This window comes from Diadema setosum, chromosome 12 (genome assembly GCF_964275005.1).
Source record: "Diadema setosum chromosome 12, eeDiaSeto1, whole genome shotgun sequence".
NCBI lineage: Eukaryota > Metazoa > Echinodermata > Echinoidea > Diadematoida > Diadematidae > Diadema > Diadema setosum.
The window spans coordinates 31709935-31736001 of record NC_092696.1 but is presented as its reverse complement, the minus strand read 5'-3'; the positions used below and the strand labels follow the sequence as shown (position 1 = coordinate 31736001).

The window sequence follows — 26067 nt, the reverse complement described above, 5'->3', positions numbered from 1 at the left end:
ATGATGCCATGGTCACATGCTGCAGAGTGGGTGTTTTGACTAAAGAAAAAGATGTCATCACAAGGGGACGTCAGCGCGATGTCAACATTTCATCTTTGGTTACATCAACTGTTTCTTTTCCCCACAAACTGTTTCAAGAATACATTGCAGGGGTATATATTAAGTATTTATTCGACAATGATCGTGCTAAGTACGACGAGGTGAAAAACGAACTTCTTAGTCGACCTGAGGAATTTCGCTACGTACTGTACTTCACCTCGGCTTCAGAGAATGAACTCGGCCTGGGTATCATTAAGCGCCTGGTGAAGTCTTATGATCATTACTGGGAGCTATGCGTTGACATTGCGTTTGAGTGTCACACTGAGGAGGCAGCAAGGGCAGTGGGAGAACGATGGAATGAATACACACTAGAGTCCTATACACCAGAGCACACAGTATCAGGAGTGGTGTTCATGGTGCGCTATAACCAAGTGGTGAGTGACACAAATTGAATATTGGTATGAAATATTCTAGAAAATATCATGTCGAACGAAAATAAGATTCTTTGTCTATAGTCTACAACCACAACAGCTGTACTCAAAGTTGGTTTTCAGAACTGGAACAGGTCCCATGAATTTGGGAAATTGTTTTTAAATACAAAATCCTGTACAATTGTGTTAACCGTTTAGGTATGATATCGTTATGTTAAATGATTGCATTCCTCGCATGATGCAGTTGTCATATAACTTGCTGTGTGAGTTTAATCTGAATCGCTATGCCACTTATTTCATGTCTTGTTATTATTCAGAACGTTTGGTGGTGAATTGTATAAAAACGTTTATGATCGTGGCTTTTAGAAAAAAAAAAATAAGTTATGAGGAGTCTAGCAATATGTTCTTATGGCAAAATAATTCGACTCCATGGAGTCAGACCCATTTGCGACAGTTCCGTTGTCAAACTGCCCTTTGTAGTAATCATCCAAGTTTGGTTATACTCAGTGGCGTGTCTGGGGGGGGGGGGCAAGGGGGGCACGTGCCCCGGGCGCCACTCCTTGGGGGCGCAAAAAAACGAAGAAGAAAAAAGAAAAAAACGAAGAAGAAGAAGAAAAAAAAGAAAAGAAGAAGAAAAAGAAGAACAAGAAGAAGAAGAAGAAGAAAAAACTCGCCCGGAAGGGGTAGGGAGAATGGTGGGGGGGGGGGGCAGAAAACCAAATCAAACAAGATAAAAACAAAACATCATGATGACGCGGACAAAATGACAATGTTTATTGTGTTCACACAAAAATTCCATGTTCTGTGAGCTGAAATACAAAAATTTTCGGCTCGCTCGCTGCGCTCGCTCGCCAAACTTTATATACAAAAGAAGGTAAGAACAAAACGTGATGATGACAAAATGACGGTGTCTATTGTGTTCACACATGTCATTTTATATTTAGCAGGCAAAATGTTTCACGGAGCAGCGGCTGCAATTTCATTCGTTCTGAAGCGATCGCCAATTCGATCAAAAGAGGGCGTCAACGGTTTCGAACATGGGGGGGGGGGGGCGCAAAAAAACAACAACAAATCAAACAAGAACAAAACGTAATGATGACGCGGAAATATACAAATTTCGGCTCACTCGCTCGTACTAATTTAGAGTATTTTTTCAAGTCCTCAGTTTGTTGGTATAAATCGTTATTTATAAGGCCGTCACTATATCTTGATTAGAATTGTAAGATTTAATAAGCAAAAAATGACAAGAGTTTCATGTATTGTAAGCTGAAATATAAAAATTTTCCGCTCTCTCGCTGCATTCGCTCGCCAAAATTTGTGTACAAAAAAGAGAAGAAGATAAGAACAAAACGTGACGATGACGCGGACAAAATGATAATGTCTATTGTGTTCACTCATGTCGTTTTATATTTAGCAGGAAAAATGTTACACGGAGCAGCGACTGCAATTTCATTCGTTCTGAAGCGATCGCCGATTGGATCTAAAGAGGACGCCAACGGTTTCGAACATACGGGGGAGGGGGGGGGGCGCAAAAAAAAAATAAAAAAAGATAAGAAAAAAAAACGTAATGATGACGGAGAAATATACAAATTTCGGCTCACTCGCTCTTACTAATTTAGAGTATTTTTTCAAGTCCTCAGTTTGTTGGTATAAATCGTTATCTATAAGGGCGTCACTATAATTGTGAGATTTAATAAGCATCAAATGACAAGAATTCCATGTTTTGTAAGCTGAAATACAACAATTTTCGGCTCTCTCGCTGCGCTCGCTCGCCAAAATTTATATATAAAAAAAGATAAGAACAATGCGTGATGATGACGAGGACATTTACAAATTTCAGCTCACTCGCGCTCACTAATTTAGAGTATTTTTTAAAGTCCTCAGTTTTTTGGTATAAATCGATATCTATAAGGCTATCACTATATTATCTCGATTAGAATTATAAAATTTGGTAAGCAAAAAATGACAAGAATTCCATGTTTTGTAAGCTGAAATACAAAAATTTCGGCTCGCTCGCTGCGCTCGCTCGCCAAAATCTATCAAAATTCATTACCCTCAAAAGATCCCTTTTAAGTGCTTGAAAAAGCATCATGTGGACTTGGGATGGGGTTGGGGTTGAACACTTTTTCAGAAATTAGGGACGCAATTTTCGTGCTTGCCCCGGGCGCCGTTTTCCCTAGATACGCCCCTGGTTATACTAAAGACGCCGTGTATCTAAGGGAGATGTCAAACTTGTTATCGTGTATAGAACGTACCTGTGTTTGGGCATATATCCTTTTAGGGCACATAACACGAGTATTGATGCAATCATATTCATTGCCCCTCTGCCTTTCCCATAATATATCTAAGTGAAAATGCATTCTTTCTTACGCAAGTTGTGATTAGCGAATTGACGATATGAATATGGAAAAAGTTGTACATTTTGACTTTTGGATTTTCTTAATAAACATAACATTATTTCTAATAATCAGTTTGGTTTCCGGCAAGAACACAACACATCTAATGTAGTCCTATTTTCTTAGATAAAGTCTCCAAAGCCATTGATAAATTTCATCATACTATAGGTGTGTTCCTGGACTTCTCCAACGCCTTCGATACCATTGACTACAAAATACTCCTTTACAAATTATCCCATTATGGTATTCGAGGCATGGCCTTGGAGTGGTTCAGGAATTACCTTATCAATCGCAAACAATTTGTTTATATTAATGGTCATAAATCTGTTATGCATGATATCACTTCTGGTGTACCGCAAGGAAGTTTACTTGGTCCACTTTTATTTGTTCTTTACATCAATGATATTGAAAATTCATCAAGTATTCTTTTCTTTTTATTATTTGCTGATGATACAAATGTGTTCTTTTCTAGTTCTGATCCTGTGTTACTGATCGATACTATGAATATCGAGATAAAACAGTTACTTTACTGGACTAGAGCCAACAAATTGTCAATCTTCAAAAAACTAAATGTATGCTTTTCAGTAATTCTTTGGAAAAGTTATCTCAGAACATTTATTTGGATAAAATAGCTGTAGAAGAAGTTTTATCAATTAGAGTTTTAAGTTTGATTCTTGATAATAAGCTTACCTGGAATTTGCATATTGATTCAATTTGCCGTACAATTTCTAGAAATGTCGGCGTAATCAATAAAGTTAAATTTTATGTCCCCAAAAATGTTTTATAAATGTTATATTCATCTTTAATTTTACCCTATCTGAACTATGGCATTCTCGCCTGGGGCAACACTTACTCCTCATATCTAGAAAGAATATTATTATTGCAGAAAAAAAAGTTCTTCCTATTATTTGTAGAGAATCGTGGAGATGTCATACTAATGACTTGTTTTATCAAAATAATATTTTACAAATCAAGGATTTGTATTGTTTGAATTCAGGTCAGTTTATGTACAAATTGATCAATCAGTCCCTTCCTTTTGCGTTTGACTCCATGTTCATTCAAAATAAAACTGTACATTCATACCCCACTTGCTAGACAAATCAATGAATTCCATTTACCGACTGTTTAGGACGATTTTTGCAAATTCTATATTATTCTCCTTCGCTGGACCGAAATTCTGGAATTCCCTTGACAGCAGCATAAAAGAATCTCTAAGTTTCAACACTTTTACTTTGAAATTAAAGAAAATGTTTAATGATTCTTATATCACTGGGGATTTGCATTTCGAAAGCTGCTGATTTTTTTGCTGCTAATGTCTTTACTTTGTTTAATTTATTTCATAGCCGTTATATCACTCATAGATAGTCCACTTCCCGGTAAGACCAAAGTCACATGTGCCCTGGCATCGACCCTTGAACTCTTCCTCCTTTGCCATTTCCTCTGTCTTCCTGTCCCCTTCTGGCCTTTGACCTCCTGTTTATTCTTTCCACGCGTATGTAAGAGAGCAGCTTTGTTTCTGTCTGTGTGTGCGTTTGTGTGCGTACTCGTTTTATGTTCTGTTTCCCGAGGTTTATGTCAAATTGTCTCGTTGCATTACTACTATAATTTTCACGACTCACGAGGGGACTGCATTCTACAAGCTTGGCTTTTTACCAGTTCCCTCCATTTCCGACCTTTTCTTTGTTATGATTCAGTCACATTTTGTCCATGTATTTCTTCAACTAGTATGTTTATTGATTCATGTAAACAAATGACGTGTATCTAAATTTCATTTGGAAAAGTAAAAGTTACATTGTACTTAATTTGTTTATATGAAATTGTCATATTATATGCTTTGGCCGGAAATGAAATAAAACTGAAATGAAATGAAATGAAATGAGAAAGAACGTGTATCAAATGATCCTCTTTGCTCTGTGAGGTTCAAACCTCCAATCAACTGCGAGTACTTTATCAACCTTCTTCTTCTGTGTATAATTACTTTCCTCTATCGTCAATTCATGTTCGTTCTATCAGCAATCGCTAGATATTATGCACCTGGTGGAGTGCGGAAAAACTGTGTCACGTGACTTGGCGGAGGGCATGTGTTCCAGTAGTGTACTCCGTAAAGTACGAGTATGGGACTCACGATTTCACGTGGAATTCTACAAGATCCTCCGGGCAGAGGCTTCAAACTGTCAGGTAAGAACACTTATATGTATTACCACAATCTACAACACGTATGCCTCTTTTATGTACCTGGACTACAGAATGATGAAAAGATATGTCATAGGGGCAATACATCAACTGGATGACAATAAAAAATGTACAGAAAAAAAAAACCTCTTGGAAACAAAAAATGTTTCCTTGCAGAAAAATCTTCTCAAACAAAGAATCCAAGGTAAATCTGAAAGTATATGTAATAATCATGTTTAGTATCGTAGATGACATAACTGCCATTAAAGGACAGGTTCACCTTCATTAACATAAGGATTGAGAGAATGTAGCAATATTAGTAGAACACATCATTGAAAGTTAGAGGAAAATCGGACAATCCGTTCAAAAGTTATGAATTTTTGAAGTTTTTGTGCAGTCACCGTTGGATGAGAAGACTACTACAGTGTATGATGTCACATGCGTACAACAATATAAGGAAAATATAAAGAGAATTTCACAAAATTTCATCTTTTGAAAAAAGTGCACATTCCCTTGACTCGTTACTGACATATGTTATGGGTAATATTATTCCCATTGCCTTTTGAAAGAGGCAAGTCAAGTGCTCTTTTATCATGCGAAAAAAAAAGTGAAAATATGTTGAATTTTCTTTACATTTTCTTTATACTGTTGTACTCTTATGACATCACGAGCCTTAGTAGTCTCCTCATCCAGCGGTTCCAACACAAAAATTTTAAAAATTCATAACTTTTGCATCGATGGTCCAATTTTCCTCAAACTTTCACTGATGTGTTCTACTAATATTGCTGCATTCTCTCAATCCTTTTGTTTGCGAAGGTGAACTTGTCCTTTAAGTATGATGATCACTTACTGTAGTGAATGACGAAGCCATCTTTTATCCCCCGACTGAACTGGTTGGGTTTGTATACTCCTATGTATAAAAGGGGAGTACATTATACTGCTTCCAATAAAGTCGTTATTACTGTTATCTCAACATAATCATATTAGTGTGTTGTTTAAGTAAAAAATAATGTAGCTTGATCTTATGTCTATAGCTTTAAAATGACTGCACATTACATCATTACCATATGGTTTTTGTTTGTTTGTTCGTTTTATTTTTATTTTCTTATTTTCCATCTGAGAAGATGGCTGGATAGCCCGTATTCAGCTACGTTAATCTGGTCTTCCATGGGGTCCCGTTGATAGTCTACGATCCACCTCTACAATGATCTTTTTTCTTCTTGTTCAATTATTCCTTCTTCCAAAGTTCACACCATTTTATTAAGTCTTCATTTGCCATGGTGGAAACCCCCTTTCTGCCATATTATTCTGAGACACGAAGGTGGTCATGCTTTGAGAAAGAATTCTGTTTTCCAATCTATACATGTATAACTTCTACAAATTTCTGTTAAGCTGGACATAAAAGTGAGCAAAGTTGAAGAGGAATGCCAAGCTTTGCTTTGATATAAATTGTATGACAAATCTATTTCTATTTATTTTTTAATGACCAGTTGCTACATTACTGTAAAGGCATGACTTACGCACATGAAACCGTGAGAGAAACTTAAAATTCACACGCAAGTTAAGTTGGGAACACCGCTTGATAGAATGTCAGCTGTATGTAAAAGGAACAAATGCGCGAGAAAAGCTCTTGTACCGCGGGATTAGGCGATTTATCTATCGGTTTCAGCGGATTAGTGAGATTGAGCAGAATATGCGAAGTTGGCATGCCGTCGACTGAGTAGGACGTGCGAACATGGCACATAAAGAGTTAATCTCTCTTTTTTTAGTTTCACATTTCGAATCCGTTATTCTTTTCAGATTGAAGATCTGTATTTCAGTCTTAGCAGCAGTGATGATGATATCCTTAATAAATCCTCGGTGGGAGAAGACTCAGCCCAATGGGTGTGTGCTATGCCACGTCTTTCCAAGTTCACCTTGGTGTACTCCGACTTGCTCGATAGTTTCTTCTCAACAGCTGCCACCTTAGCATCATCATGTCAGGTATGTAATCTTTGAATTTAATTGATATGAGTCATGTAGTGTTGGGAGAGGACTGCATTTTTTTTCGAGAAATGAAAAATAAAGAACCTGTATTTTAGGGTAGTAAAGAGACTCCTTTAGCAAATCAATCCTATTTTACTTGGTGTTGACATAACATTATTTGTAACTTCAGTCCTCCTCAGCATTATGACATTCAATGTATAAACGAAAGCATAGGTATGAACACTTTTCATGCACTGACAATTAATGTACGGAAATCGAGTGCAATGCGTTTCTTCCGTTATCCGGTTGGGCTTTACACAGTCTTTTCTTTACTGACGATACAATGTTTCTCTCCGATAAGTGTGATTATTGAATTTTTGCCATAAAACAAACATTGCACAAGCAGGCAGAGAGGAGAGAGGGAAGTTGGAGAGAGAGGGATATACAATGTTTATATATAATATAATATAATTATATATATATATATATATATATATATATACATACATATATATATATATATATATAGAGAGAGAGAGAGAGAGAGAGTGATTGAAAGATACTTCAGTGGGGGATCCCTAAATGCGGTAACGTGCAGGTGCTTGGCGCTGTACTATTCCCAGGAAGTAAACATTGTACACATTATTTTTTTTTCTTTTAATAGGAAGGGATAAGGCAAAGGATATCGTTACTGAAACACAGACACACAGACACACATACATGTGTCGGGTTAACAAACAAAGACTTTGGCAAATTCAATGCAATTCAATTCATTTCATTCATAATAAAAGAAAACTTAAAACTAATGATGATATGTTAATTTTGGCTTGAAATAAACAAATGTATTTTTTTTTACTCAAATAAAGAAAGCAAACGTTTCGTTAAATGGAAATTAATGACATTATGATTTGATAGCTAGGTAGACTTATTTTAGTGATTTGAATGTTTGCATTCGGTGCGATGACGCATGCAGTGGAGGTACGAGAGTGCACGGACCTCGGTTTCAATGTACCATTCGTTCACAAAGTGTGTGTGTGCGTGTGTGTGTGTGTGTATGTGTAAGTGTGTGCTCGTGTGCAAGGGCATTGTGCCCACATGATGTAAATACATAGATCATAATTATCAGGAGAGCCTTTGATCCTTATAGCAAATTAGTTTTTAAAACAACCGGCGACGCCACTGGCTGTAGCTATCTCACGTCTGAAAGGAGTGTATTAGGCCTATTTAAAGAATTATAGACCGGGAAAAATCGTTTTGATAAGATGCTCGGGATCATGATTTTTTTTTTTCTGTCGCATACTGAAATCTTGCGATCCCAAAGACTGCACGCTACGTGTGCGACTACGCAACGTTTGTGCCTCATGATAAATCCAACTTTTAGGATAAAGTGAAATAGAGTAAAGATAATTATTTCAGACATTTTAACCTAGAATGACACTGGACGACTCTGTGTTCGAAAGTGTTATAGGTGTTTGTGATCACTTCCTCGCTGACAAGAACCGCAAAAAAGCAAGGTGGTGGAGCAGTAATTTGCATTCGTAAGTCACAACTCATTATTTGAATCTAGACGGAAACAATACACCGTAACGCAGGGGCGGATCCAGGAATTCTGTCAAGGGGAGGGGGGGGGGGGCGTGACTAATATTTCTGGTGCTACTTCCGGGTTTCATTTCCTTTTTTTTAAATTTCTCTTGTTTTTAACGAAAAATAAATGGGGGCGTGCGCCGGTTGCGCCCCACTCTAGATCCGCCACTGCCGTAACGGGGAGGCTACTCAGGTGTTTATGACTCTACGAGGACGTCGAGTCATACAGTAACAATGATACACCTTCCTTTCGTCTGTCAAACGGTTTATTCTCTCTCGGCTTTGCATTGTTCATGCTGCTGCCATTGACGCTAAGTCATGGAGAATGTTATCTTTGCTACAAGAATTCCATGTCAAATAACACTGCTCAGTAATGTAACTCAATACTAGACGACCGTTGTGATTTTGTTTGTTTGTTTGTTTGTTTGTATGTTTGTTTTTCTTGTAAGTGATGAATCCTTCCCATTTACGCTAGAAACCGATTATTATTCTTGCGTTGCGCTTCACCGCGAAGATCGTAACAAATAGTGGATTCTCTTTCGTCGTCTACTTCCACGGATTATAACTTTAGGCATTTGTAACATAGTAACGTGTATGAGACCTGAACATGATAATTATGTCTTTTCTTCGTGTTCAATTATTCCTTCTTACCAATTTCTTATCATTTCATTAATCTCTCTTTTTTAGTTTCACATTTCGATTCCGTTATTTTCTTCAGATTGAAGATCTGGATTTCCGTCTTATCAGCCCTGATGATGATATCCTAAATCAGTCCTCGGTGGGAGAAAACTTTGCCCAATGGGTGTTTGCTATGCCACGTCTTTCCAAGTTCAGACTGGAATGCGCCTACTTGCTCGATAGTTTCTTCTCAACAGCCGCCACCTCAGCATCATCATGTCAGGTATGTAGTATTTGACTTTAATTGATATGAGTAATTAATTGTTGGGAGAAGACCATTTTTTTTCGAGAACTGAAAAAGAACCTGTATTGTAGGGTAGTGCCGTGACTCCTTTAGCAAATCAATCCTATTTTACTTGATATTGACAATACGTTATTTGTAACTCCAGTCCCCCTCAGCATTATGGCACTCAGTGTATGAACGAAGCCATAGGTATGAACACTTTTCATGCAGTGACAGATATGGAAATCGACTGCTGCATTGCGTTTCTTCCGTTATCCGATAGGGCTTTACACTGTCTTCTCTTTACCGACGATACAGTGTTTCTCTCCGATAAGTTTGATTATGCAATTTTCCCATGAAACAAACATTGCACAAGCATGGAGAGAGTAGTGGGGGGAGGGGAGAAAAAAAATGATATATGTATATATTAATATATATATATATATATATATATATATATATATATATATATATATATATAAAGAGAGTTAGGAAAAGAGGTCAATGGGGGATCCTTAAATGCCGTAACGTTGTGCCGGTGCATGGCGCTATATATTTCCAGGAAGCAGGGAGGTGAGAGGACTCTCACCTCCCTGCAAAAGATACGACAGCCTTGGAAGAGATAAAAAAAAAAATGGGTAAAGCATACACTTTGAATACCTATCAACAAAAAAGGAAGAAAAATAAATACAAATGATAAGAAATTCATTTCAATTTGAAAATTTGAAAACTTGAATTTCATTAAGTAACACAGAAATAATACAGCTTGATCTTACGTCTATAGCTTTCAAAATGTGCGCACATTACATCATATGGTAGTCTTCGATCCACCTCTTCATTGGTATCTTTCCTTCGTGTTCAGTTATGCTTTCTTCCCATTTTCGCGCCATTTCATTAATCTCTATATTTTAGTTTCACATTTCGATTCCGTTATTTTCTTCAGATTTTACATGTGGATCTCAGTCTTAGCAGCCGTGATAATGATATTCTAAAGCACACCTCGGTGGGAGAAGCCTTCGCCCAGTGGGTGTGTGCTATGCCACGTCTTTCCAAGTTAAGTCTGGAATGTCCTTACATGCCCGATAGTTTCTACTCAACAGCCGCCACCTTAACATCATCATGCAAGGTACGTTATCTTTGACTATAATTGCTAATTAGTCCGGCAGCAGAGGGGCTACCTACTTTTTCTCTGATATAGTTTTTTTCTTTGTTGATTATTCATCTTAGGGGTCTCTTCAATGATATTTAGGTGGATGTGGAGCTCTCACCCTTGGGCAATTTTAATTATTCAAAATGGCGTCCAAAATGGCCGCCATGAAGCCTAAAAGCCACAAAAATGTCATTGAAACACTAGTTTTCAATCGGAACACTCATCTAAAAGACCAGTAATATTAGTACAATGTCTTTAGTTGATGGGCAGAACCTGGTAGCCATAGTAACCATCAAGTAATTGGAACAAACCTCATAAAAAGTTAGAAAAGTGTGCAAAATACACACAAAAAATGCTTGTTATTTGTGCGACGTGCACAGAATATCAATTACCTGCAAAGCCCTTACAAGAAAGCCTTAATGAAGTAACCATTAATCTAGCCTTTATTTATACTTATAGTTGCCATAGCAACCTAGACTTGAATTTAATTGTGAATAATTGCCTAAGGATTGAACTGCAGTTTAGCGATGATGTGAAAATGTGACATATCATATTTCAGGTTACCTATATTGGTTGCACATACCGGTACCTCCCTCTGTTACATGAAGTTGATATGTCCTGGATGCCATGGTAACAATGTCACTTTCAAGGACAGTCCCATAACATGCATACATATACATTGCAACAAAATTGTTTGACATTAAGTTAGATGGCAAGAGACTAACACCTTTGTGTAAAGGTGGATAAACTGACCGTTAGCTGGTGATGTGCATGGTTTCATTTGTTTCCAAGTTGTAATAAAATCATACAATGTGAAATATTTTCATGGTTTTGTTAGATTTTTGGAACATTGCAATATTACAACCTGCATAAATGTCCTCAAAATCGTTCATTAAGTGTTATGTGAAAACAACATTTCAAAATGAGACTTCCTTATGTGGTTCAATGTGAAGGCTATAATATAATGAAATAACTTTCACAGTCATGTCATTGACAGCAATACATACATTGTTCGTAATAAACTACAATCCTTGAGAATGAAATAATCCAGTTTGTTTCATGATGTTTGTTAATTATTTTACAGTACTTTCCTGTAGTTTTTATTCATGGGTCATGCATATTAATTTAAGCGAAGTTGATATTATACAAGTGTAGAAGGCACATACACTCTGAAAAAGAAAATATGTGTTTGTTATAATTTTCCATAACAAAAATAACAAATTACGACTTACTTTTCTTGTTCTATTTCTGTAGTACATGCAGGTTTCTAAATTAGGTCTTGTTAGTTTTTAAGATTCAGGTTCCAATTCTGATGAGTAGCTTATTTTTACTCTGCTTCATTATGCGAGGGATTATAGTATCTAGGACATAGGGAGGGGATGAGTAAACTTAAAGAATCTTAAACATCTTACTTGATTTTCACTCTATTCTTCCTTACCACTCTCTCTGTTCCCTTCTCTACCGTCTCCACTAGTGCAACTTCAACTTCCACCCAATTACTATTCCCCCGCTCTTCACTTTTTGCCCTCCTTACTACCCCCATATGAAGGGAGAAGAAAAAGGATATCGTTAATAAACACAGAAACACATACATGTGTCGGCTTTGGCTTAATAAAGAAAGACTTTGGCAAATTCATCAACTCAATTCAATTCATTCATAATACATGAAATATCATAACATATCATAATGATGATAATATGTTAATATTGACTAGAAATAAACAAATCATTTGAAAATAAATGGTATATATATATAATATATATGTGACCCTGCACCTCAAAACAAACATAAAGTCGCCAGACATGAATTTTTAGTTAAGACCATATTCTGAAAGAGCAGATGTTAAGCTTTAAAATGATGTATAACTCAAATCAAATAGACTCTCCTAACCTATCTAAATGTTATAAAGAAAGCACAAACTCAGGAAAAGTGTGAACTATGAAAAGAGGCTCTGAAGTGCAGTGTCTATTCAAGTGCTTAATCTTTACCAAACCGTGCTGGCTGTGCGATGAATGGGACAAAAAACAGGAAGTAAACCACCAGAGTAACAACAATGAAGGGATTATCAGATTAAACTGAAATTAACACATTCTGCCCATAATCAATGCCAACTTTCAAAGCAGTAGCACTATCCTTTCAAAAGTTATTAGAGTTGAAAGTGAAGAGTGTGGACAAGTTTTTTTCAGAAATAAAATAGGGATACTAAAGACACACTTAATCACACTATTCTACCTAAAATGTTCGAGATAAACTGCTCAAAAAACACACTTTCCTGCCCGTTTTAGGATACCAAATTTTAGCATAATGTAAAAGAAGACCCGCTCTTTCAGAAAATATGAAAAAAGTCAAGTTTGGCGAGGTTGACCCATTTCACTTATTTTCAGTCCTCACGCAAAATCAGTGTGTGCGACTTTATGTTCGTTTTGAGGTGCACGGTCACATAAATATATATATGTATATATATATATATATATATATATATATATATATATATAGTGATATTATTATTATTATTATTATAATTATTATTATTATCGTAATTATAAATAAAATGTTTTTTGTGATTTGGATGTTTGCATATGGTGCGATGACGCATGTAGTGGAGGTACGAAAGTGCCGGGACCTCGGTTTCAATGTACCATTCGCTTACAAAGTGTGTTTCTGTGTGTGTGTGTAAGTGCGATGTGCCCATATTTATGATGTAAAGACATAGATTATATCAGGAGCTTTGATCTTTATAACGAATTAGTTTTTTTTAAACAACCAACGACGTCACTGGCTGCAGCTACTTCGCGTCTTAAAGGAGCGTATTAGTCCTAAATGATAATCATATAACCCGGGAAACTCGTTTTGATAATATGCTCTGGATCATGTTTTTTTTTTTTTTTCTCGTACAGTATGACTGAAATCTTAAAATCTCAAACACTGCACGCTACGTGTGCAACTACACAATGTTTATACGGTACACTATATCCGACTTTTAGGATAAAATGGAATAGAATAAAGATACTTAACAACATTCTGACCTAGAATATTACTGGAGGACTCCGTGTGCGAAAATGTGATAGGTATTTGTGATCACTTCCTCGCTGGCAAAGACCGCAAAAAGTAAGGCGGTGGAGCAGTAATTTGCATTCGTAAGTCACAACTCATTATTTGAATCTAGACGGAAACAATACACCGTAACGCGAAGGGTACTCATGTGTCTATTACTCTACGAGGACGTCGAGTCAAACAGTAACAATAATACACCTTCCTATCATCTGTCAATTAGTTTATCCTTTCCACGCTTTACATTGTTAAATTTGTCATGCTGCTGTCATTGACGATTAGTCATAGAGAATGTTACCTTTGCTACAAGAATCCCCTGTCGCATAGCATCGCTCAATAATGTAACTCAATACTAGACGTTGTGATTTTTTTTTCTTTAAAGTGATGAATTCTTCTTGTTTACGCTAGAAACGATTATTATCATTTCGATGTGTTCCACTGCGAAGATCGTAACAAATACACAACTTAGTGGATTCTATATAGTTGTCAGCTTCCAAAGAGTATAAGTTCACTAATTTGCAACATAGTAACGTGTATAACTCCTCTACCATTGTCTTTTTTGCGTATTCAAATATTTCTTCTTGAGATTTTCACACTATTCATTAATCTCTTTTTTTATTTCCACATTTCGATTCCGTTATTTTTCTTCAGATTGAAGATCTGGACTTACGTCTTGATGATGATGATGATGATATCATAAAGCTCTCCTCGGTGGGAAAAGACTTTGCCCAATGGGTGTGTACTATGCCACGTCTTTCCAAGTTCAGACTGGAATGTCCGTACTTGCCCGATAATTTCCTCTCAACAGCCGCCACCTTAGCATCATCATGCCAGGTATGCACATGTAGTATTTGAATATAATTGATATGAGTCATGCAGTGTTGGGAGAGGACTGATTTTTTTCTGAAAAAGAGTCTGTATTGTAGGGTAGTGTAGTGACACCTTTAGCAAATCAATCTTACTTTACTTGATATTGACATAACTTTATTTGTAACTCCAGTCCTCCAAAGTCAGCATTATGAAATTCAATGTATAAACGAAAGAATAGGTATGAACGCTTTTCATGCAGTGACAAAAGTATGGAAATCAAGTGCACTGCGGGGTTTTTTTCCCCGTTATCCGGAAGTGCTTTACACATTCTTTTCTGTACTAATGATACAATGTTTCTCTCAGACAAGTTTCATTGTGGAATTTTTGCCATGAAACAAACATTGTCAAGCAGGGGGGGGGGGGGGTAGAAAGGAGGGAAGGAGAGGGAGATTGAAAATGAGGTCAGTGAGGGCTCCTTTAATGCGGTACTAATGCTCTACATACTATTCCCAGGAATTTTTTTTTTATTTGAAGGGAGAGGAAAAATTATATCGTTACTAAAACAGACACACAGACACACCTACATGTGTCGGGTTAACAAACAAAGACTTTAGCAACTTCAATTCAATTTATTTCATTTCATTTATAATAAATAAAAGAACTAAACAAAACTAATGATTTATGTTAATTTTGGCTTCCAATAAGCAAATGTATTTTTGTATTTTTTTTAATCAAATAGAAAATTAAACGTTTTGATAAATATAAATAAATGACATTATAATTATAATAGATAAATAGGTAAATATTCTTTAGTGATTTAAATGTTTGCATGCAGTGGACGTACGAGAGTGCACGGACCTCGGTTTCAATGTACCATTCGTTCACAAAGTATGTTTGCGTGTGTGTGTGTGTGTGTGTAAGTTCATTGTGCCCATATGATGCAAATACATGGCTTATGGCAGGATCGTTGATCTTTACAGCAAATTAGTTTTAAAAACAACCGACGACGTCACTGGCTGTAGCTATTTCACGTCTTAAAGGAGCGAATAAGGCCTAAATGTGACCGTGCACCTCAAAACGAACATAAAGTCGCACACACTGATTTTGCGTGAGGACTGAAAATAAGTGAAATGGGTCAACCAAGCTGAACTTGACTTTTTCATATTTTCTGAAAGAGCAGGTCTTCTTTTACATTATGCTAAAATTTGGGATCATAAATGGGGCAGGAAAGTACTCTCTAAAAAAATCGAGTGAAAATTTTCACTGTAAAAAGAGTGAATACAAAAAAGAGTGAATTTCGAGTGAAATTGGAGTGAATTTTGAGTGAAAATGCTCATTTTCACTCATTTTGAAGTGACGTCAGGGATCACTCCAAAATCTTCGAGTGATCCCTGACGTCACTCCAAAATGAGTGAAAATGAGCATTTTCACTCAAAATTCACTCCAATTTCACTCGAAATTCACTCTTTTTTGTATTCACTCTTTTTAGAGTGAAAATTTTCACTCGATTTTTTTTAGAGAGTACGTTTTTTTAGCAGTTTATCTCGAACAGTTTTGGTAGAATATTGTGATTAGGTGTGTCTTTAGAATACCTTTTTCATTTCTGAAAAACCTTGTCCACACTCTTCACTTTCAGCTCTAATAACTTTTGAAAGGATAGCGCTACTGCTTTGAAAGTTGGCATTAATTATGGAGAGAATGAGTTAATGAGGCATGCTCAATTTCAGTTTAATCTGATAATCTCTTCATTGTTGTTACTCTGGTGGTTTACTTCCTGTTTTTTGTCCCATTCATCGCACAGCCAGCACGGTTTGGTAAAGATTAAGCGCTTGAATAGACACTGTACTTCAGAGCCTCTTTTCTCAGTTCACACTTTTCCTGAGTTTGTGCTTTCTTTCCAATATTTAGATAGGTTAGGAGAGTCCATTTGATTTGAGTTATACATCATTTTAAAGCTTATAGTCTGCTCTTTCAGAATATGGTCTTAATTAAAAATTCATGTCTGGCGACTTTTTGTTTGTTTTGAGGTGCAGGGTCACAAATACTAAGAATAATATATTATAGACCGGTAAAACTCTTTTTAATAAGATGCTCGGAATCATGAGATTTTTGTTTTCTTGTACAGTACACTTTATATTGAAATCTTGGAATCCCCAAAACACTGCACGCTACTTGTGCGACTTCACAATGCTAATGCGGCACAACGAATCCTTCTTTTACGATAAAATGGAATAGAGTAAAGATACTAAAAGATAGTGTGACGGAGAATGACAATGGACGACTCCTTGTGCCAAAATATGACAGGTAATTGTGATCACTTCCTCGCTTGCAAAGACCGCAAAAAGCAAGGCGGTGGAACAGTAAATTGCAATTCGTAAGTCACAACTCATTATTTGAATCTAGACGGAAACAATATACCGTAACATGAAGGCTACTCAGGTGTCCTTGACTCTATGAGCGAGTCATACAGTAACAATGCTACGCCTTCTATATGTGACCCTGCATCACAAAACAAACAAAAAGTTACCAGACATGAAATTTGAGTTAAGACCATATTCTGAAAGAGCAGACCTTAAGCTTGAAAATGATGTATAACTTAAATCAAATGAACTTTCCTAACCTATCTAAATATTGGAAAGCACACACTCAGGAAAGTGTGAACGTGAAAAGAGGCGATTGCGACACGGATTGTCGCCCCGACAAGGATTGCCGCCGCCGGCTCGGGGCGACAATCCTTGACGGAGTTGGCGTCAAGGATTGTCGCCCCGTCAAAGATTGTCGTCAGGCGTCAATCCGTGACGCTTGTGCAGTTCCCAATTTTTGACCTCGATGGCGACATTCTATGATGGCAAAAAAAAAAAAAAAAAAAAAAAAAAATGTTGCGACAAGGATTGTCGCCCCGTCAAAGATTGTCGCCCCCGGCTCGGGGTGGTTGCTCTAGTGGTATGCTTTGGTGGGATGGGTATGAGTTGGGTATAAGTTAAGCGTGTGTGTGTGTGTGTGTGTGTGTGTGTGTTTGAGTGTGTGTGTATATTATTGGTTCATTGTGCCCATATGATGCAAATACATAGCTCATGTTAGGAGCTTTGATTTTTACAGCAAATTAGTTTTGAAAACAACCGACGACGTCACTGGCTGTAGCTATTTCACGTCTTAAAGGAGCGTATAAGGCCTAAATACTAATCATGATATATTATAGAACGGTAAAACTCTTTTTAATAATATGCTCGGAATCATGAGGGTTTTTTTTCTCGTACAGTACACTTTATATTGAAATTTTGGAATCCCCAAAACAATGCACGCTACTTGTGCGACTTTACAATGCTAATGCGGCACAATGAATCCTTCTTTACGATAAAATAGAATAGAGTAAAGATACCAAAAGATATTCTGACGGAGAATGACACTGGACGACTCTGTGTGCGAAAATGTGATAGGTATTTGTGATCCCTTCCTCGATGACAAAGACCCCAAAAAGCAAGGCGGTGGAGCAGTAATTTGCAATTTGTAAGTCCCAACTCATTATTTGAATCTATACGGAATCAATAATATACCTTAACGCGAAGGCTACTCAGGTGTCTATAACTCTACGAGGACGTCGAGTCATGCAGTAACAATGATACACCTTCCTATCATCTGTCAAACGGTTTATTCTCTCCAGCAGGCTTTACACTGTTTCATGCTGCTGTCATTGACGATTAGTCATAGAGAATGTCACCTTTGCTACAAGAATCCCCTGTCGCATAGCATCGCTCAATAATGTAACTCAATACTATATAGACGTTGTGATTTTTGTTTGTTCGTTTGTTCGTTTTTCTTTTAAGTGATGAATCCTTCTCATTTACACTAGGAACTGGTTATTATTATTTCGATGTGTTCCACTGCGAAGATCGTAACAAATACACAACTTAGTGGATTCTATTTCGTTGTCAGCTTCCAAAGAGTATTATAAGTTCACTAATTTGTAACATATAGTAACGTGTATAACACCTCTACAATGGTCTGTTTTTTTTTTTTGAGTGTTCAAATATTTCTTCTTGTGATTTTCACACCATTCATTAATCTCTTTTTTTATATCCACGTTTCGATTCCGTTATTTTCTTCAGATTGAAGATCTGGACTTACGTCTTGATGTTGATGATGATGATGATGATATCATAAAGCTCTCCTCGGTGGGAGAAGACTTTGCCCAATGGGTGTGTACTATGCCACGTCTTTCCAAGTTCAGACTGGAATGTCCGTACTTGCCCGATAGTTTCCTCTCAACAGCCGCCACCTCAGCATCATCATGCCAGGTATGTATATGTAGTATTTGAATATACATATATAATTGATATGAGTGATGCAGTGTTGGGAAAGGACAGATTTTTTTTTTTCGATATAGATGAAAAAGAGTCTGTATTGTAGGGTAGTGTAGTGACACCTTTAGCAAATCAATCTTACTTTACTTGATATTGACATAACTTTATTTGTAACTCCAGTCCTCCAAAGTCAGCATTATGAATTTCAATGTATAAACGAAAGAATAGGTATGAACGCTTTTCATGCAGTGACAAAAGTATGGAAATCAAGTGCACTGCGGTTTTTTTCCCCGTTATCCGGAAGTGCTTTACACATTCTTTTCTGTACTAATGATACAATGTTTCTCTCAGACAAGTTTCATTGTGGAATTTTTGCCATGAAACAAACATTGCTCAAGCAGGGGGGGGGGTAGAAAGGAGGGAGGGAGAGGGAAATTGAAAATGAGGTCAGTGAGGGCTCCTTTAATGCGGTACTAATGCTGTACTATTCCCAGGATTTTTTTTATTTTTTTTATTTGAAGGGAGAGGAAAAATGATATCGTTACTAAAACACAGACACACAGGCACACATACATGTGTCGGGTTAACAAACAAAGACTTTAGCAAATTAAATTCAATTTATTTCATTTCCTTTATGATAGATGAAAGAACTAAACAAAACTAATGATTTATGTTAATTTTGGCTTCCAATAAGCAAATGTATTTTTGTATTTTTTTTAATCAAATAGAAAAGTAAACGTTTTGATAAATATAAACAAATGACATTATAATTATAATAGATAAATAGGTAGATATTTTTAGTGACTTAAATATTTGCATGCAGTGGACGTACGAGAGTGCACGGACCTCGGTTTCAATGTACCATTCGTTCACAAAGTGCGTGTGCGTGTGTGTGTGTGTGTGTGTGTGTGTGTGTAAGTTCATTGTGCCCATATTATGATGCAAATACATAGCTCATGACAGGATCTTTGATCTTTACAGCAAATTAGTTTTAAAAACAACCGACGACGTCACTGGCTGTAGTTATTTCACGTCTTACAGCAGCGTATAAGGCCTAAATACTAATCATGATATATTATAGAACGGTAAAACTCTTTTTAATAAGATGCTCGGAATCATGAGGGTTTTTTTTTTTCTCGCACAGTACACTTTATATTGAAATCTTGGAATCCCCAAAACAATGCACGCTACTTGTGCGGCTTTACAATGCTAATGCGGCACAATGAATCCTTCTTTACGATAAAATAGAATAGAGTAAAGATACCAAAAGATATTCTGACGGAGAATGACACTGGACGACTCTGTGTGCGAAAATGTGATAGGTATTTGTGATCCCTTCCTCGCTGACAAAGACCCCAAAAAGCAAGGCGGTGGGGCAGTAATTTGCAATGTGTAAGTCCCAACTCATTATTTGAATCTATACGGAATCAATAATATACCTTAACGCGAAGGCGACTCAGGTGTCTATAACTCTACGAGGACGTCGAGTCATACAGTAACAATGATACATCTTCCTATCATCTGTCAAACGGTTTATTCTCTCCAGGATTTACACTGTTTCATGCTGCTGTCATTGACGATTAGTCATAGAAAATGTTACCTTTGCTACAAGAATCCCCTGTCGCATAGCATCGCTCAATAATGTAACTCAATACTATATAGACGTTGTGATTTTTGTTTGTTCGTTTGTTCGTTTTTCTGTAAAGTGATAAATCCTTCTCATTTACGCTAAAAACTGGTTATTATTATTTCGATGTGTTCCACTGCGAAGATCGTAACAAATACACAACTTAGTGGATTCTATTTCGTTGTCAGCTTCCAAAAAGTATTATAAGTTCACTGTTTTGTAACATATAGTAACGTGTATAACACCTCTACAATGGTCTGTTTTTTTTGCGTGTTCAAATATTTCTTCTTGCGATTTTCACACCATTCATTAATCTCTTTTTTTATTTCCACATTTCGATTCCGTTATTTTTCTTCAGATTGAAGATCTGGACTTACGTCTTGATGATGATGATGATGATGATGATGATATCATAAAGCTCTCCTCGGTGGGAGAAGACTTTGCCCAATGGGTGTGTACTATGCCACGTCTTTCCAAGTTCAGACTGGAATGTCCGTACTTGCCCGATAGTTTCCTCTCAACAGCCGCCACCTCAGCATCATCATGCCAGGTATGTATATGTAGTATTTGAATATACACATATAATTGATATGAGTGATGCAGTGTTGGGAAAGGACAATTTTTTTTTTCGATATAGATGAAAAAGAGTCTGTATTGTAGGGTAGTGTAGTGACACCTTTAGCAAATCAATCCTATTTTACTTCATATTGACATAACTTTATTTGTAACTCCAGTCCTCCAAAGTCAGCATTATGAAATTCAATGTATAAACACAAGAATATAGGTATGAACGCTTTTCATGCAGGTACAAATGTATGGAAATCAAGGGCTATGCGTTTCTTCCGTTATCCAGTTGTGCTTCACACATTCTTCTCTTTACTAACAATACAATGTTTCTCTCAGACAAGTTTCATAGTGAGAGGATGGGGGGGGGGGGGGCTAATGCGGCACAATGAATCCTTCTTTTACGATAAAATGGAATAGAGTAAAGATACTACAAGATATTCTCACCTAGAATGACACTTGATGACTCTGTGTGCGAAAATGTGATAGGTATTTGTGATCACTTCCTCGCTGGCAAGGACCCCAAAAACAAGGCGGTGGAGCAGTAATTTGCATTCGTAAGTTACAACTCATTATTTGAATCTAGACGGAAACAATACACCGTAACGCGAAGGCTACTCAAGTGTCGATAACTCTACGAGGACAGCGAGTCGTACAGTAACAATGATACGCCTTCCTATCATCTATCAAATGGTTTATTCTCTCCAGGCTTTACATTGTTTCATGCTGCTGTCATTGACGATTAGTCATAGAGAATGTTACCTTTGCTACAAGAATTTCATGTCGCATACTAGAATTGCTCAATTATGTAACTCAACACTAGTCGTTGTGATTTTTGTTTGTTTGTTTTTCTTGTAAGTAATGAATTCTCGTTTACGCTAGAAACTGATTACTATTCTTAGTAGGGCCTTTTCACAACTTAGTTGATTCTATTTCATTGTCTGCTTCCAAAGAATTTAACTATACTAATTTGTAACATAGGAATGTATATGATACGTTACCAATGCTCAGAATATTCCGGAAAAACTAGAAAGAATCAGAAACAGATGAGGAGAAAAGGGTCCGTACAGTTTGAAAAATTTGTGACTGATTTTTTTCCATCTTTCTGATACAGATCAGCGGATTTTACCTATTTAATCTGCATAACGTCTCAGAGTCAGCAGCAGCAAACTTGGCTGAATTTCTGTGTCGTCTGCCCCATCTTACACTTGCCGATCTCGATAATCTAAACCTGCCAAGGACGTTCTTCACGACAATTGCTTCACAGGCTTCATGCTGTAGAGTAAGAATCAGTCATTGTCATCTGTCCAACACTGTCGTGTTCAAAATGGGAGGGGCAGGACATCAAGTACCTCGAGCACGATATTTCGATTTATTTTACCATGCAGTTATGTCTTTCAGGTGGCACTGATTTCGGAAATCCGTCAATCCGATGAAATATTATAATCGAATATATGCCTAATTACATTGTAAAATGTTGTAAAGTTTGAAAAAAAAATAAACGTCTCAAGCAATATCATTTAAGTTGAATTTCAATAAAATCGAAATTGAAAATGAAATTGAAATAAGTCACGTGCAATCCTCCTCCGTACCAACGCTCGACAATAAATGAAAGTGTTGTAAAAGAAAATGAATCAAAATGAACTTTTTTTTTTGCAACGAAGTAGCATGTTCAAATTTATGAAATTCTTCCATCGAGGTGTTTTTTATGCAACTGGTTGGCAAATTGCCCTCCATAGACACAAATAAGCACTGAATTAATCAGTGTTTTAGTAGTAGCCATGATTAAAAAAAAATCATGGGCGTACATGCTAGAGTAGGATTCGAACCTACTAATCTTGAATAATTACTCAGTACCCGCTGCATGCGGCAAGGATTAGAACCAACACTTGCTATCAGGCGAAAGCTAGGTGATCTAGTGGAAATGACGCCTGTCCGATGACTAGAAGGTCATAAGTTCGAATTCTGCTGGAGGAAATACGCCCATTTTTTTTTTTTTTTTGTATCATGGCTACTACTAAAACACTGATCGATTCAGTGCTTATTTACGTCGATGTATGGCAATTATTTTGTCAATCAGTTGCATTTAAGGTGGATGTGTCATTCCATATTGGTAAAAACACGGTACTCAAATATTCAGTATGCTGCCAGGAAACAATTTCCTTTAGAGAATATCAGAATGTCTATATCTATATGAACAGTTTGCTTCCAAAAGGCGCTAATTCTATTGAATAATGACGGATTTAGCTTTTTTTTGAAACTCTCTCTCCCTCTATGTCAATCTCTTTCTCTCTCTTTTTAATATATATATATATATATATATATATATATATATGTGTATATATATATATATATATATATATATATATATATATATATACATATAATACAATATATAGTAGGATGGAAGGCGTTGCTTTATTAGTGACTTAGCTGGACAGTCTGTTTCGGCCGAAGCCTCGTCAGCAACTAAATCAGTTTCTTGTTAAAGTACAGTGTAAGACATACGGCTCTGGTGCACTCAAGCAAGCAAACAAAAGATACAAAAGATACAAAAAATACATGCACGTGGCTACTTAACAGCACAATAAAGCTGTTGAAAAGCGACACCAGACAGAACTGAGTAAATACATTTGGGGACTGAAGGATGAAGGCACTCCCTACTCACTCACATGGAGGATCGTCAGACACGCCCAACCGTACTCGCCCAAAACAAACCGCTGCAACCTGTGTCTATGGGAGAAATACCACATCATCACGGCCAAGAAACCAGCAATCCTGAACTCAAGAACAGAACTCATTTCAACATGTAAACATAAGAAAAAGTTTTCCCTCGCAGAGCTTGGTTAGCTCCCCCCCCCCCCCTCCCTGGCTTCCACATGTAACAATTTAAGCCATACAAGTGTATTACCCCTGCCTTAAGCCCAGTACCAGTGTCATTATCAACTTTATTGTGCTGTTAAGTAGCCACTAGCATGTATTTTTTGTATCTTTTGTATCTTTTGTTTGCTTGCTTGAGTGCACCAGAGCCGTATGTCTTACACTGTGCTTTAACAAGAAACTGATTTAGTTGCTGACGAGGCTTCGGCCGAAACAGACTGTCCAGCTAAGTCACTAATAAAGCAACGCCTTCCATCCTACTATATATTGTACTACATGGGCTCCTATATAGTTGAGCACTGTCAGCCATATTGCAGTTCACACTCTACTTACGTATATATATACATATATATATATAACTTATATAGTGATATATAGTATATTTTGATATAGAATATGTGCCCTTTTTCATATTGGTCATCGTGTTATAGATGGAATGCATCACCATCAATGACGAGCCATTAAGCGAGTTGCTGGATGATTATCAAGGAGGCATACAGGTATACATATTGTGTTTTTTATCTCGTCGATTATTATACCTTATTATTAATGAACTAGCATTGCCTAGCTGGACAAACAGAAAAAAAAAATAAAATCAAATGCTCTGTTAAAAACTGCACGCACTTGAATTTTTTTTTCTATCAACCACTATATGAGACAGTTTCGTGCATTTTATTTTTGATGTCCATATTTTTCTCAGTAAATACTTTGTGCTGTGTCATGTTGTGATGACGACATCATGTTTGGCACTAGTATACGTCTTAAAGATCCCTCCAATTAATTGATTTATATCGCATGGTCGTCGATCATAAATGCAGTCGGCCAATTTTTATCAACAACTTTATTTTGTACATTATTTGTCTACCAAATTGCACGAAGACAGTATCAAGATTTCGCCCGTGGCTTTTTATGCACCTTTGAGAATTTTATGTCAGGTTACACCTTTAGTAGAGGCAACTTCGAAAATGTTTCAACCACAAGTCACGACGGCTACGAACATGACTTTAGGAAATACGCCAAAAGTGAATTATTGCAAATCGCTACCAAACACATGCTGAGCGATAGTCTGCCAAAGTAGAATAATATTTAATTGCATACTAGTAGTAGATTTTCCAATCGATTCAGCCAGTATATTCTTAGTAGCGTATACTTCCCATTTGTTCTGGATAATGTAAAAAAAATCCCATATCGATTTGCAGTTTAAACCTAGTCCAATTAGATATTTCAATTTTATATATTATATCAATAGCGTAAGTGTGATAAGTGAAGCAAGAGAAAGTAAAGGTGAGAAAAAATGGAGAAAAGGGTAAAAATGCATTAGCGTTGCGTTTTATACCTTTACATTAGATGTTTCCTTTAATTAAAAAAAAAGTCTACTATGATACATAGGCCTACAGTTTCTTTTAACGAAGAAATGTCAGTAGCTTTTCAGAAGAAAAACAAAACATTGAATATAAGAACATTATGCACTTTTGTTCCATTCCAACAATACCTAGTGCTAGTAAATTCCTATTATGAATTGGAAGAGATTTATTAAACAAAATAGAAGGGGGTCATAAAACATTTCAATCAGTTGTGTATCATTGTGGTGTAGAAACATTCATCTCTAGCAATATCTAGTTCCAGAAATGACGTGGGTTACCCCCAAAAACGATGATATCGACGTCTACTCGCATGTCGTGTGCTGAAAACATTCACTTTTCGAGATCTTCGCGACGTGCGCTGCTGGCTGCGCAAAATGTAAATGGAATTAGCTTTTGGTGCTTTCAGTTTTGCTCAAAAGTAGATTGCTTACTTCAGTTTCAGATACTAAAGGAAGTGTAAAAAGTGAAGGGTAAGTTTTTTTGAGCGACGACAAGCAACGTCGTATTTTTGAAAAAAAAAAAAAATCTGCAGTGCGAAGTTCCATAGGCGAAAAATTGGCCGAACTCTAAAGATTATCATATAAGTTGCGAATTAACACTAGCAATGCTAACGATAAGAGTTCACGTAACCGAGGTACCTTATTTGGATCAGACAAAAATGTACAAGTCATCTATAACTATCTGGCAAAACTTGGCCTTTCTATCCAATCTCCTCTCACTTTCCAATAGACACTCGGTGACGGAAACGGCTCAGAAGGCGACAGTAGCCGCGAAACTGGTCAGGGTTCTTGCCAGGAAAACGTGCACTCTCCGGATGATACAAACAGCTAA

The 26067-nt window shown here is 36.7% G+C and overlaps 1 pseudogene; it reads left to right on the top strand.

Moving 5' to 3' along the window:
• LOC140235640 (uncharacterized) lies at positions 1 to 26067 on the top strand (annotated as a pseudogene).